The following is a 14904-nucleotide window of genomic DNA, read 5'->3' as shown; positions in this document are numbered from 1 at the left end:
CAGTGCACATCTCCAGCAGGAAGGAAACTCTGACATGAAACATAGATAGCATAGTTAAGTTACCTGCTGCCCGCGCTTCTCAGCACGGCGTGCAGGAGGGAAAGAAGGAGCGCGGCGCCCGCAGTTGGGGGCAGCGGCGCCAGCACGGACCGCTGCGCTAACAATCTTGCCAATTTAATATGCTGAGGGCTTCAGTGCACTAAGGAGCAGGGCCTAGCCTCTTCATGCACCTCAGTTCATCTGCTTTCCATCACTCGTCATACATCTCAGTGCACTGAATCCCTCATTGACATAAAGAATACAAGTCCTTTTTTTCTCATAAATACTGCAACAGATTTTCACAAGACAGGTATTATCTTAGTCTACAAGATCAAACTTACCAGATAGTATGTCTGGTTTGATCGGGTTGTTCCTGCTGAATGGTAGTAGCTAGAAGCATGGAACTGGTTTTGTTTGAAAGCTGGCATTCCTGACAAACCTACAACTAATACCGCAGAATAAAAAAAATGTAGCAGAAAGAATTAAAAAGTTATGACTGCTGGAACACAACGGGGGAAAATATTATTCGTCCTTAAGGCTAAAATTAATTATGTCAATAAGGGCTTAAAAATGCAATTGTGTCCCCAATAAAAAAAAGTTACATTTTTGAGAGGGTTTTTCCAATTTTAATGTGACTGTTAGGAGGTTAAATATTCCTTCTATATTATCGAGGTAATAAAATAAACCTGAAATGTACCGTATGTCTTCAGCCTAGTATTCCCAACATACATTGCTATTTTTTGATCCCAGTACCTGACCTCGAAACTTTCTGTATCATAGTGACTACATTAGGAAGCAGCAGACAATGGAGGATTTAATTAGGAAAGATTATTGCAGTCTATAGCACAGATTCATTAATAGAGCAGTACTCCAGGGAACTGTGCACTAGCACCTCTAAAGATGATCACATATCCCAGGACGGATAAGAAGACTAAATATTCCGCCTTGATGTAAAGTCTCTAAGTTGAACATAACAGAAGGTGGTTAAAACTTATGTAAATAGATTCTATATAATACAGATGCCATAAAAGAAAAGACCTCTGTTTTGGTGTGCTCAAAAATAAAAGCATGAAATTAACTCATTAGTAAAGAAAACATAACATAGTTATATGTTTAAGCTCTTTATGTAGCATTGTATATTATAAGGAAATTTTTAAAGTTCTGATTGGTTTTGTCCCTTTAATTCTGCTCCCTTTTTTATTACCATTCTGTGTAATGATGTGCCTTGTTATGTAGCACCCATTCCCCATTTTTCTGATAAGACCACATTCCTGCGTGATCTCAGAAATGTGTGTGCTGCACACTGGAGGAGGGGTTAAAATGTTTAAACTCTGTGGCACACATACATTCGGGAGACTCTACCAAGAACTTAATCCTAAGTAGGATGTAAGTATTGATTTTTGCTATCTCTTATACACCCTGGGGTGTCAGTCATGTGTAATAATGTAGTAGACAGCCATGTGTTATAGCATGATCGACAGAGTCTCACCTCATTTAGGCTAGTGATGATTATTTATGTTTTATAATTCTGTATGTGATTTGCCTGTGTTATCTTATATTTAATCACACTTAGAAAATATATTTATTCACTTAACCTGAGTAAGCTTATTCATTCTCAAATCTTTTGAATTCACATTAAGTTACACTTGGTGTCAGAAGTAGGATTTGAGCAAATAAATATGCTTATTGTCCATAAGCTGTGGACAGGCATTGAAGAATTGGGGGTGCACAGCTTCCTGAAAAATTACCCTGTGATGGCAGAGCTGCTGCAGAAAGTGCGGGCCATCTGTGCGCGCTTTCGGTGTTCTCACCCTGCTGCTGCTTGGCTGTCTACGCTGTAGCTTAACTTCTGCCTTCGGGCTCACCGCCTCATATGTGACGTACGGAACTCCACCTTGCACATGCTAAAGAGACTGTGCGAGCAGCAGCAGGTGATAGTGGAGTTTTAGCTGCAGCAAGCTGAGTCAATTTGCAGACACTTTGCCACCAACGAGTGGGTCTCGATGCGGGATGCGTGTGCCACGTTTGCGCTGTTTCGAGTACTCCACCAACATGGCGAGCGCTGATAACGCCATCATCAGCGTTACTATCCCACTTCTATGCCTCCTTAAAAAACAAAATTGCTTCAGGCAATGATGGATGAGGTGGTGGCATAGGAGGAAGAGGAGGAGGAGCAGGGATCATTCACAAGGTTATCAGGCTAGTAGTCCAAACATGGCTCGGAGGGTGGGTTCCTGCATCAACAGTGGCCAGGTACACAACTGTGCAGCCAGGGCACAGTTTTGGAGGATAAGGATAATGATGATGATGATGAGGAGGAGCAGTGTTCACAGCAGGGTGGCACCCAAAACAGCTCATGGGCATCATTTGAGAGTGGCGGGGGGGGGGGGGGGGGGATACAGAGGACACAGACAATACACATCCTAACGAGGACAGCTTGTGGTTGTCTCTGGGCAGCCTGGCACACATGGGTGAGAACACGCTGCAGTGCCTGCACAATGACTGCTGAGTTGCCCTGATTATTACCAATACTCATTACTGGGTGGCCACTACAAGGATAGCGTGCTGCCCTTACTTCTGTCACTGGAGCTTGATAGGAAGATGTGTGAATACAAGCGCACCTGACAGTGAGGGCTCAGTGGAAGCACAGAGGGGAGGAGGAAGTCGCCATCGCAACTGGGGCATCGGCATCAACTCAGAAGGTCCATAACATCCAGCACCAGCATCTGAAATTGGCAATCTTAGCAGGGGGCAGCGTTTCAGCAACATGGTAGAAAAGTATATGTGCACACGTCTGCATGTACTAACTGATGGTTCTGCCCCATTTAACTTCTGGGTCTCCAAATCGGACACATGGCCTGAGCTTTCCCTTTACACTTGGAGGTTCTGGCCTGTCCTGCAGCAAGTGTATTGTCTGAACGTTTGTTCAGCACTGCAGGGAGGGTGATCACTGACAGGCGCATTTGCCTGTTCACAGCAAACGTGGACAAGCTCATGTTCATGAAAATGAACCAGTCATGGATCCCACAGGACTTGTCTGTACCTTGGGCAGGGTAGATAAGTATACCGGACACACCGAGCCATTGTTGTACTCCAGTGCAGTTTGTTCATTCTGTTTGCCATTTCACAATGTTTTGGTTCCTCCCCAAATATATATTTAGTTTTATTAAGAAAAAACATAAAAACAGTGTTGGCTACCTCCTTCTCCAACATTTCCACCTACACCACCACGTCCCCCCGCCTCCTCAACCTTCTACTCCACTTGGACCTCCACCTCCTGGTTCAAGATTATTATTATTTTTTTTTCCTGATCTGTGTTATTTTAAGTAATTTCCCTATTCACATTTGTTTGCACAGCAATTGTCCTGCTCTTACCCTGATTTTGATTCCTTTCACAGCCCTTTAACCCTTAAGACGACTATTTTACAGCCATTTTACAGCTCCAAAGTTCAGTTCCCCATTGACTTCTATGGGGTTCAGATTCAGGGTCAAGTGTGGGTACCCGAACTAAACTTTGAACCAAAATTCGATCAAACCCATTGAACCCGAACATCCAGGGGTTTTCTCATCCCTAATTATTACATTATGGACTGAGTTTAAAACTATGGACTTTTTTTAACCTCTTTCCAAACAGTAGGTTGTATCAGCTGTTTAACAGAGCCAGGACTCAGTAGTGTTCAGGGGCTTCCCAAGTCAAAGACACCTGGTGTGGTAAGACACAGTTTTCAGTGACCTGACTGTCACGGAACAAGAAAAGACTTCAATCACTGGTCTGCCATGCTGAACAAGGCCTTGCTGCTCATACTACGGCTGTCTAGGGGTGGATCTCAAAGGTAATCATCTTCTCAAGACTGATCAATCAGCAGGCGCTGATGCAACGATCTGCAGACCAGTGAGGGAAGGAGATCCTATTTTCAAAGCTCCTCCAACAGACAAGGTAATGGACTGTCTAACACCCACTGACAAGAGGCTCTTAGACCTGCACTGTCATTACACTTCCAAACCCCTTCACATAAATAAGGAGAGGTAATAGACTGAACTTTGTAACAACGAAAAAAAGGACCATGCAGGTGCAAAGAGCATCAAGAAATGGACAATTGACTTTGCACTATAGACTTTATCGAAGGCCAGAAGTAAAGAAGACCTCAGTGATACACGTCTTGTTAGTCCAACACAAATTATTATTTTTTCTTTTAGAGATCCAATGGTTCCAATGTAGTTTTCAGTCAAATGACTAGGCTATATACTGCATATAGAATCTGGCGGGTTGGGGGGGCCCAGTGCTAGGTATGGCATAGTCAGGCAGCAGGAGTGCTGTTTGGCTGCTGGGTCCCGTCGTCTGCCGGATTAGCGCCACAGCATCAGTGGTCGCCGTGCAGCGCCGCACCAATTTTAGAGTAGGACCCACTTATAAACGCAACCTTGGTGTGGTGAGTGAGCTTATGCCTTTTGATCAAAATGTACACTAATGCCTCATTTAGCATGCAGCATAGGAGGCAGTAAACATGCGCTATTTAGTGCTGTTTTCTGCTAAAGTAGCAGGGATGAGATCAAAGCATAACAGCTGGATGTGCGGTTCATTTATTTTCTTCTTTTTTGTATATATATATATATATATACTGCATATAGAATAGGTTGTGATGTTGGGTGTTGAAAATTAATTAAAGTGTAAGAACCAGGGGTAGAATGTATTGTAAGGGTATTTTTTAAGTACGTACTGATTGGTTCTGAACTTTATTATTCCGTTTTATTATTACCATTCTTTGTAATGATGCGCCTTGTAATGTACTACCCATCCTCCATTGTGCTGATAACACCACAATCCTGAGTGATCTTAGAGACATGTGTCCTGCATACTGGACGAGGGGCTAAAGTGCTTAAACTCTGTGGCACACATACATTCGGGAGACTTTTCCAAGAACTTCTTTCTAGGTAGGATGTAAGTATTGATTTTCCCTATCTCTTGTACACCCTGGGGTATCAGTAATGTGTTATTATGTGGTAGACAGATATCTAACATAGTAACATAGTTTATAAGGATCGTAAAATAAATCTGTCCATCCAGTTTAGCCTGTTATCCCGCAAGTTAATCCAGAGGGAGAAAAAACTTTTGAGGTAGAAGCCAATTTTTCTCACTTTAGGGGAGAAAAATTCCTTCCTGACTCCAATAAGGCAATCAGAATAACTCCCTGGATCAACAACCCATCTCCAGTAACTATAACCTGTGTAGGAGTGTTCAAGGGATGATCATGGATGATAGATCTGTGTCATCGAGGTTCCGAGCCTCGGTGAAGTAAGAGCCAGTTTCATGACATGTTGCTATTTAGTATGGCTGTAATAGCTGATTCGGGACGGCTCTTACTGGGAGTAGTCAAAGTGCTGGGTGGGTGACTACTCTCCACGTTCCAGGCTGGGTCTTGCTTTTGGGCTATAAAACACAGGCAGCACTGTCAGGTGGTTTGGATTACTCCTCTCTGATAGTGGAGCTCTGTCAGTCTCTGTGTTGGGACCTGGGAGTTTGGGCCTGGATTAAGGCCTGCTACCTTGTTGGTGTGAAAGCAGGGGAATTCTGCTTTGTCCAAGGACTTCTTCTTTGCTGCATGGTGTGAACGAACACCAGAATCACAAGGTGACTGTTTTCCTTGAAACTGACTTTTTGTTTTGTCACTTACTTAGGCCTCATGCACAAAACTGTTGTGTGTTTTGCAGTCTGAATATTGCGGATCCGCAAAACACGGATGGCGTACGTGTGCGTTCCGCAATTTGTGGGACGGCATGGACAGTTGTTAATATAACTGCCTATTCTTGTCCGCAAAATGGACAAGAATAGGACAGGTTATATATTTTTTGCGGACCACGGAACAGAGCAACGGATGCAGACAGCACACTGAGTGCTGTCTGCATCTTTTGCAGCCCCATTGAAGTGAATGGGTCCACATCCAAGCCGCAAAAACTGTGACTCGGATGCTGACCAAAACAACGTTCGTGTGCATGAGGCCTTAATGTGTGAATAAAAACTGAACTGTTTAATTTAAAAACTTTGTTGTTGCCTCTATGCTGCGTCCGCTAACCTGCCTACCAGAGCGAACCCCCACATCTGTAATATTATTACTCGAGATGAGTGAATCAAAGTTAACGAAGTGGAATTCGATCCGAATTTGAGGAAAAATGCGATTCGTCCCAAAGTCGAATTTCCTCGCGCTTCATGGTAACAAATATAATTTTTTCTAAAATGGCTGCTGCACATGTTAGAGCGAGGATGTAAGAAGACTGGGAATGAGGGATCACCCACAATGCCATGCACAGTGCCAGGGAACGTGACAGGCACTAGAAACAGTGTTTAGGAAAGACTTTATTCTGCAAGAAAAACGTTTGAGCAGTTCAGGGAAAGATCATTCATAGTGTAGGGAAAGGATAGAGAGGCATTATCCACACTATAGGGGGAGAGCAGGGACAAATAGGGGAGTGTAAAGCCTGGGTAGTACAAGCTATTCTATTACACGTTTCTGCTCTAAGATCTTACAAAAAGTGATCTAATACTACAGATTTATTTTTTTTTTTTCATTCTTTGATACATCAGTAATTCCAGTAATCCTTCATTCAGTTATTAGGGTTAAATTGCAGTCTGATGCAACACGTTTTGGGGTGTATTTAGTTCATATATAAGTACATCCAATCATCTATGATTCTAGGGTGAAATTGCGGTCTGATACAACACATTTTGGGGTGTTTCTCTTTTATATATAAACACCAATAATAAATAATTTACTAAGTGAGTATGAGTGATAGGCCTAGATACCAAGTATCAACACCAAAAAGAGAAAAGGGCAAAGCACAACTGGCAATGTATATAAACTTAATTAAATTAAATGAAAAGGTCAGAGAAATACTGAGTGGTTAATAAATACCCAGGTTGGGCGCATAGTACAATAACCCAATCAAAACCGTAAACAAGATACTAGAGCTAAATACAGAACATAAGTATAAAGTGCAAAGTGCAAAATACAGTGTACATGGACAATATAATGAACGGTGTAACCAATAGATAATATCATAAATACCAGAATAGTGATCCAGAGCCCCGACGCGCGTTTCGCGTAAGCTTCCTCAAGGGGTGTATGTGCAGACAGTGTCAATAGGGTACCTTTTATATAAGAATAACTAGATTAACAATGAACAGCTGGAAGGCGGGAGAGACGCATGTGTGGCCACAAATGGAAGTGAAGCGCGTGCGTTCCACCGTGGAACGCACTATGTCACTTCCGGTTCGGGAGAAGAGCAGGACGAAGGCTGATATATGTCAGGACGCAAGTCATATGATACAAAAGGGGCAAAGAAGGAGAGTAAGATGGATATGCCGATAGCCTAAAACAGGAAATGGTGAAAACACGAGTGGCACCAGAAGTACCATAGAGCCGGTCACATGACCATTTGGAACGCATATGCCGGCAGACCGGAAGTGTCAATACCGCAGAAGAGACTGGGAGGGGACATATATAATACATTATACAACAGTGTATAAGATCATTATAGAAAATACATGAGTAGGTATATATATCAATCATAAGTGAATGTCTATGATGACAAGAAGGAGTGAAAATAAAGGGGACAAAAATGAACAGGGTGTGTGTGGAAATATAATGTAAGCGATGAACACTAATAAAAAAAAGTGTGTAAGTGTGAACAAAGTGAAATAAAGGATATATGTATACATGTACACACACATACGAGAACGCATGCGTGCGTACACATGCAGTGCGCAGGCCTGCAGGGTATAGCGATGTCAATAAAATAGAAAATCATCACTCACAGACCAGGCTGCACTATTCCTCAGATATCCTGGCTGTCTGTATCCCAAGGCCCGTATGCCCTAATGCTGGCTTTTATCCTTGGTAGTAATCCTCCTCAGGTATATATCCCTTGCTTTAGTTTAATGATCCTTCTGCCCTTCAGCTTACTTGACTAGCTGGAACACTGGCTCTGCTCTGCTCTGGTTAGGGAACTGCAGGTTTCTCCCAGGAGGCAAACTCTTCTCTTGGGGTGAATCTTCTGAGCTAACAGGGGCTCAGGAACTTCAGGCAGGCTAGACTGCACTTACTAGCCTCCTGGACTGCACTACTCCTTCCTGTCTGGGCCTAACTATATATATTAGGGGTTCCCTAGCTCCCTCTAGTGCCTAGGAGGAGGAACTACACCCTAACAGGTCTGATACCCAGATAACACAGGGAAAATACACATAACACATCATATCAATTATAATGATCATATTAACCCTTGTGTAGTGCCCACATTTACCTAGTGGGACACTACATACCCCGTTGCTGTGACGTTGCCCGTCCTCGGCGCAACATAAGGGGCACGCCCAGCTGGAAACTGCAGCCTGAAAGACAAAACGGAAAGCAGGCATATACAATAGTCACCACTTTTACAGTACTAATACACTCACCTAAAGAATTATTAGGAACACCTGTTCTATTTCTCATTAATGCAATTATCTAGTCAACCAATCACATGGCAGTTGCTTCAATGCATTTAGGGGTGTGGTCCTGGTGAAGACAATCTCCTGAACTCCAAACTGAATGTCAGAATGGGAAAGAAAGGTGATTTAAGCAATTTTGAGCGTGGCATGGTTGTTGGTGCCAGACGGGCCGGTCTGAGTATTTCACAATCTGCTCAGTTACTGGGATTTTCATGCACAACGATTTCTAGGGTTTACAAAGAATGGTGTGAAAAGGGAAAAACATCCAGTATGCGGCAGTCCTGTGGGCAAAAATTCCTTGTGGGTGCTAGAGGTCAGAGGAGAATGGGCCAACTGATTCAAGCTGATAGAAGAGCAACGTTGACTGAATTAACCACTCGTTACAACCGAGGTATGCAGCAAAGCATTTGTGAAGCCACAACATGCACAACCTTGAGGCGGATGGGCTACAACAGCAGAAGACCCCACCGGGTACCACTCATCTCCACTACAAATAGGAAAAAGAGGCTACAATTTGCACAAGCTCACCAAAATTGGACTGTTGAAGACTGGAAAAATGTTGCCTGGTCTGATGAGTCTCGATTTCTGTTGAGACATTCAAATGGTAGAGTCCGAATTTGGCGTAAACAGAATGAGAACATGTATCCATCCTCTGATGGCTACTTCCAGCAGGATAATGCACCATGTCACAAAGCTCGAATCATTTCAAATTGGTTTCTTGAACATGACAATGAGTTCACTGTACTAAAATGGCCCCCACATTCACCAGATCTCAACCCAATAGAGCATCTTTGGGATGTGGTGGTACAGGAGCTTCGTGCCCTGGATGTGCATCCCTCAAATCTCCATCAACTGCAAGATGCTATCCTATCAATATGGGCCAACATTTCTAAAGAATGCTATCAGCACCTTGTGGAATCAATGCCACGTAGAATTAAGGCAGTTCTGAAGGCAAAAGGGGGTCCAACACCATATTAGTATGGTATTCCTAATAATTTTTTAGGTGAGTGTATATCAAGCAGTTCCTCTGAAAAGTGCGGTGGAAAGGGGCGTCGTTCTCTTCTCTCAGGATAGTATAAGGGAACAGGGGGCGCTGACCTGGTGCAGCGTATCAGGGATACCAGTATAGTCCATAATGATAGTCCATAATGATAATGATAGAAAATGCAAATATGAGATAAGTTCCTGGAGGCTCAAAGAACACCCGGGTCTTGTAAATAGTTAAACAGGGGTTTCCCAGGAGGGGCTACTTGTGCCCACAATGTAGTCCCCGAATCTCACAGGTGGGTGCCCCTTAGTAGTCCGTGTGGACCTTCTTACTGGCAGAGGTTCTTCCTGCCTTGGTTCAGGAGGGTCAGAGGAGTCCACAGGCTCTGGAGCTCTTTCAGGTACACTCTGGGACAGGTCATCCTGAGGTGGAGGACTAGCAGGAACTGAAGCTGGTTCATCCTGGGGTTGAGAACTAGCAGGAATCGGAGCTGGTACTATCAAGTTCAACCAGGGTGTGAGGAACCAATGAAGTGGCTCTTTATCATGTATCAGGTTCTCAACAGCCTGCATAGGATCAGCAGGTTGGGCTGGCAACTCGGGCTCAGGAGACTCCGGCTCAATGTCCTCTGCTGCAATTTCTCCTTCTATGCAGGGTTTTAAACGATTCCTGTGTACAATTTGGGAGCCTTTATCTTCTCTGGAAATTTGATAAATGTGGTCTCAGCATTAGGGATAGCAGAAATGACATAAGAAGTTCTTTCCCACTTACTGTCCAATTTACTGATGCGGTGGTTATTTTTCAGCCACACCATGTCTCCTATAGCTAGAGGCTCTGCATGAGCAGCCAGGTCATAGTCTCTCTGCTGTCGCTCCCGGGCATTTTCCATGCACTCCTGGACAATCTCCTTAGCATTGAGGAGACGCCTTTGATGCTCCACTACCCAATCAGTTTTTGGTAGTGGATTGATGACATCAGGCACCTGTACATCCAGGGAGTGGTCAGCAGGTAACCTCCCTTGACGGCCGAACATCAGATAGAAGGGCGTGTACCCGGTGGAGCAGTGAATTGTATTGTTGTAAGTATACATTAGTTGTGGCAGCAGAGTAGGCCAATTACCCCTTGTCTCAGGGGGTACTGCTCTCAGCATTTCAATGAGAGTTTGATTCATCTTTTCACAGAGTCCGTTACCTTGCGGATGATAGGCGGTGGTCTGGACTTTCTGGCAATTATGTAGCAGGCACATCTCCTGGAACAGCTGTGATTCAAACGCAGACCCCTGGTCGGTGAGGATCCTCTCTGGGCAGCCGTAGGGCAGGAGGAAATGCTTCCAGAACGCCTCCGCCGCAGTTTTGGCTGTCAGGTCTTTCACAGGCACTGCTACGACAAACTTAGTGAAATGATCAATAATGGTCATGGCGTAAGTATACCCTGAGCGACTTGGCTCCAACTTCACATGATCAATGGCAACAAGTTCTAAGGGAGTTTTACTTACGATAGGATGGAGAGGCGCCCTCTGGTCATGGCGTTCACTTCTCCCCACAGCACAGGCAGTGCACTCCCGGCACCATTTCTCAATGTCTTCTCTAATCCCGATCCAATAGAACCTCCTGCGAATGGTGGCCTCAGTTTTCTGCACGCCGAAGTGTCCGGACTGGTTGTGAAACATCTCTAACACCAGACTGGCGTCTCAAAGTGGTATGAGGATCTGGTATACCGTATCGCAGGACACTGGATCCAGGCTCCTTCTAAGCAACAGGCCTTTTTGAAGGAAGAGTTGGTGGCGATGTCTCCACAGTCTCAATAGTTCTGGGTCTGCACTCTTCCTGCGAACTCTCTCAGGAGTTCTTCCACTAGTAAGGAAGTCGAGCAGTTCACCGAGGACTCTACTTTCTGACTGGAGCTTAATCCACCTTTCTTGTTCGCCCCTGGACTCAGGAATGTTTGATGAAGAGGGATCAGCAGCTGAGTGATTTTCAGTGCGAACATTATCTTGCTGAGCAAATTTGTTGTAAAACGCCGTCATCTCCACTTCTTCCCAGGCATCCTTTGGTTCGTCTGGTGCTTCTGTAGTGGGGAGCGGGGACAGGGCATCAGCATTCTCATTGGAGCGGCCTGCTCTGTATTTCACAGTGAAGTCATAGTTGGCAAGGCGGGAGGCCCATCTTTGCTCCAGCGCCCCTAATTTGGCTGTGTTCAGATGCGCCAGGGGGTTGTTGTCCGTGAAGGCGACAAACGGAGTGGCAGCAAGATAGTCTTTGAACTTTTCAGTTACAGCCCACACTAAAGCGAGAAACTCCAGCTTGAAGGAACTATAGTTCTGATCATTTTTCTCAGCTCCCCTCAGGGATCTACTGGTGTAGGCAATCACCCTCTCTTTGTTGTCCTGTACCTGGGCCAACACGACTCCCAGGCCTCTTTTACTGGCATCCGTGTAGAGGTGGAACGGCTTCTGATAATCCGGGGGTTCAGTCAGCTTCTTCTTTAGGAGCTGGAAGGCAATCTCCCGTTCTTCATTCCATTCAACAGGGATAGGAGTCTTTGGACTCTTCTTGGGATGCCCCCTTAGGAGTTCCTGGATCGGATCCGCAATTTGTGCAAAATGCGGGATGAAGCGTCTATAGTATCCTGCAAAGCTGAGGAAACTTCTCACCTCTTTCACGGTGGTGGGAGTAGGCAAATTACGGACAGCAGCAAGTTTATCAGGATCAGGCTGGACTCCTTCAGCGCTAACCGTGCCCTAGATACTTCACGGCTGGTTTCAGTAGGTGGCACTTGGACAGCTTAATCTTAAGGCCATATTTAACAAGGACTTGAAACACTTCAGCCAGGTGTGTTAAATGGTCCTCATACGTCTTTGAGTAGATAATGATGTCATCCAGGTATAATAGTACAGTCTCAAAGTTCCTATGGCCTAAACAACGCTCCATCACACAGTCCGAAAGGCATATAATTAAATTCGAACAGGCCCATAGGCGTAGTGAAAGCGGTCTTCTCTCAATCTTCTGGGGCCATAGGTACCTGCCAGTACCCGCTAGTTAAATACAGAGTGGAGAAGTAGGCTGATGACCCCAGGGCAGTCAAGGACTTCTCAATTCGTGGCAACGGATAAGCGTCTTTGTGGGTGATTTGATTGATTTTTCTGTAATCTACGCAGAACCTTATGCTGCCATCTTTTTTTCGGACAAGAACTAGGACGCAGCCCAGGGACTATGACTGTCCCGGATTATGTTAGAGTCCTTCATCTCTTGTATCATCTCTTTCACAGACTGATAGGTAGTAGGTGGTAGGGGTCTGTATCTCTCCTTGATAGGAGAGCCAGTGGGTATGGTGTGTTTGATTACACTGACCTCTCCGTAGTCCGTGGAGTGCTTGCTAAAGGCCTTGTGGTGCTCTTTCACCAGACTCAGGACTCCCTCTATTTGCTCCTTCGGGGTGGATTCGTTCCCCACATGAAGTTCTTCCCACCAGGATACTGAAGAGGCTCTGGCAGGGGCGCTGCTGCTCTGTGTGGTCTGGAACGTTTCCGTGGCAGGCAGACGGATCACATCCTGGAAAGACACCTGGAAAAGCTGAGCAACGGGGCAGTGCTTAAAAAGAGTAACGGGGTGATCACCAAAATTAATCAAACGGACAGGCACTTTACCTTGAGACACGGTCACCAGACTCTTGGCTGTTCGTACGAAGGGATGATTCTCAATTTGAATAGGTTCCACTAGGGCTTGATAGTCCTGGCCCTGGATCCCTAACACCGCACGACACCACAGGATAATCTGGGAATTTGGAGGCATAATTACCGGCCGGTTATCCCGGATCCGGACAGTATAGATTTCTCCTTTTCCATTTGCGAACCTTTGTTGAGCACACAGCACACTGATATTCTTTTGAATGACTCTTTTAGAAGCAGGTGAGGCTGAGGGTATAGTTTGATTCAATGCTTCAAGCACTTCGGAGTAACAATTTTTAAAGACATTAGTCCCTAGGATCTCCGGCTTGTACCACAATCACACCTTGCTGTGGTAAGGTGGCTTCTCTCACCTGAAGGGTAGGTTCCCAGTACCCATGAACTTTCACTGGCTTACCGTTGCTGGCAATGATATCCAGCCAGGATTCTGGCGGCTGGGTGAGGAGACTTGAATCCCAGAATTTGTCAAAGGAGGGTCATTGGATGGTGGTGACCTGAGACCCAGTATCCAGCAGGGCTTCAAAAGGGATCCCGTTGATGCATATGTTGATTTTTGGACGAGATCCTACATATCTGGGCATCCAGCTTGGATCCTTTGGACCTATTGTTCGACCTCCCGAGGGGCGGTCCTCGGCCTCGGGGGTGGCCCGTTTAACTGCCAACACGTTGATTCAGTATGTCCATACATTTTTGCAATAGTGGCAGACAGGCTGCTTGCGACTCCTGGACCGGTAACTCGGTTGCCCATCCGGTTCTTTGGGGTATACATCTTTATATGCAGGCGGGAGCCTTGGAGGCAGGGGGCTTTCATCTTCCAGTAACAATGGTCTCTCCCATTCCTCTATTTTCCTGCACACCTTCTCCAGGCTCTTAGTGCGATGATTTAACTTCTCCATTAGTGCCGCCAGCACCACATCTGTCACTGGAGCCTGCGTGGCTTGACTGACCCCAGACGGACTTACATTAACGGTTTTCGGCCGACAGGCCTGAGGTTCCAGGGGGGCTGCGGGCCCCGTGGCCGGGTGTGGGCCTAGGATACTGATGGCCAGTTCTTTAAAGTCCAAAAACGCACAATTGGGGTGTTGGGCCGACAGCATCCTCAGCTGGCCCTTTAAATGATCAGTATTTATACCCGCAATGAACTGCTCTCTTAAAGTCCTGTCCTGGTCCTCGGCCTCCTTGGGGTCTACCTGGACCACAGTTCTCAGGGTCTCTTGCAAGGACAGAGCAAAATTACGGAGCGACTCCCCAGGCTGTTGCTTCCTGCTGAAAAATCGCATCTTAACTTCGGACACCGTTCTGGCCTCAAACGTGGTGCCGAGGCGATCAAAGATTTGTTCTAGGCTGCTCTTTTCAGAGTGGGGCCATGACATGACTTCCCTGCGGGCGGCCCCTTCTAACTGAGCTAGGAGGATCTCCATTTGTTGTTCGGCAGAGATAGGGTAAAGCCGAAATAAGGCCAGGATCTGGTCTCTAAAGTCCTTCAGTTTATGGGCCTCCCCGGAATATCGTGGGAACCAGGGGCCCCCGAAATAATATGGCATGGTAAGTGGCATCAGGCTTGATGCTGCCGCAGCGGCAGGTGCCCTATTATCAGCTGCGTGTACTTCAGAGGGCACATCGGGGGCCGCCTGCCCCGCTTCTTCAGGTGCGGACATAGCGTTGCTAAGGGGTCTTTGGAGTGAGTATGGCCCTTTAAGAAACTCCGAAGCT

Source organism: Bufo bufo, chromosome 2, assembly GCF_905171765.1.
Source record: "Bufo bufo chromosome 2, aBufBuf1.1, whole genome shotgun sequence".
In the NCBI taxonomy this organism is placed as follows: domain Eukaryota; kingdom Metazoa; phylum Chordata; class Amphibia; order Anura; family Bufonidae; genus Bufo; species Bufo bufo.
This window is presented reverse-complemented; position numbering follows the sequence as displayed.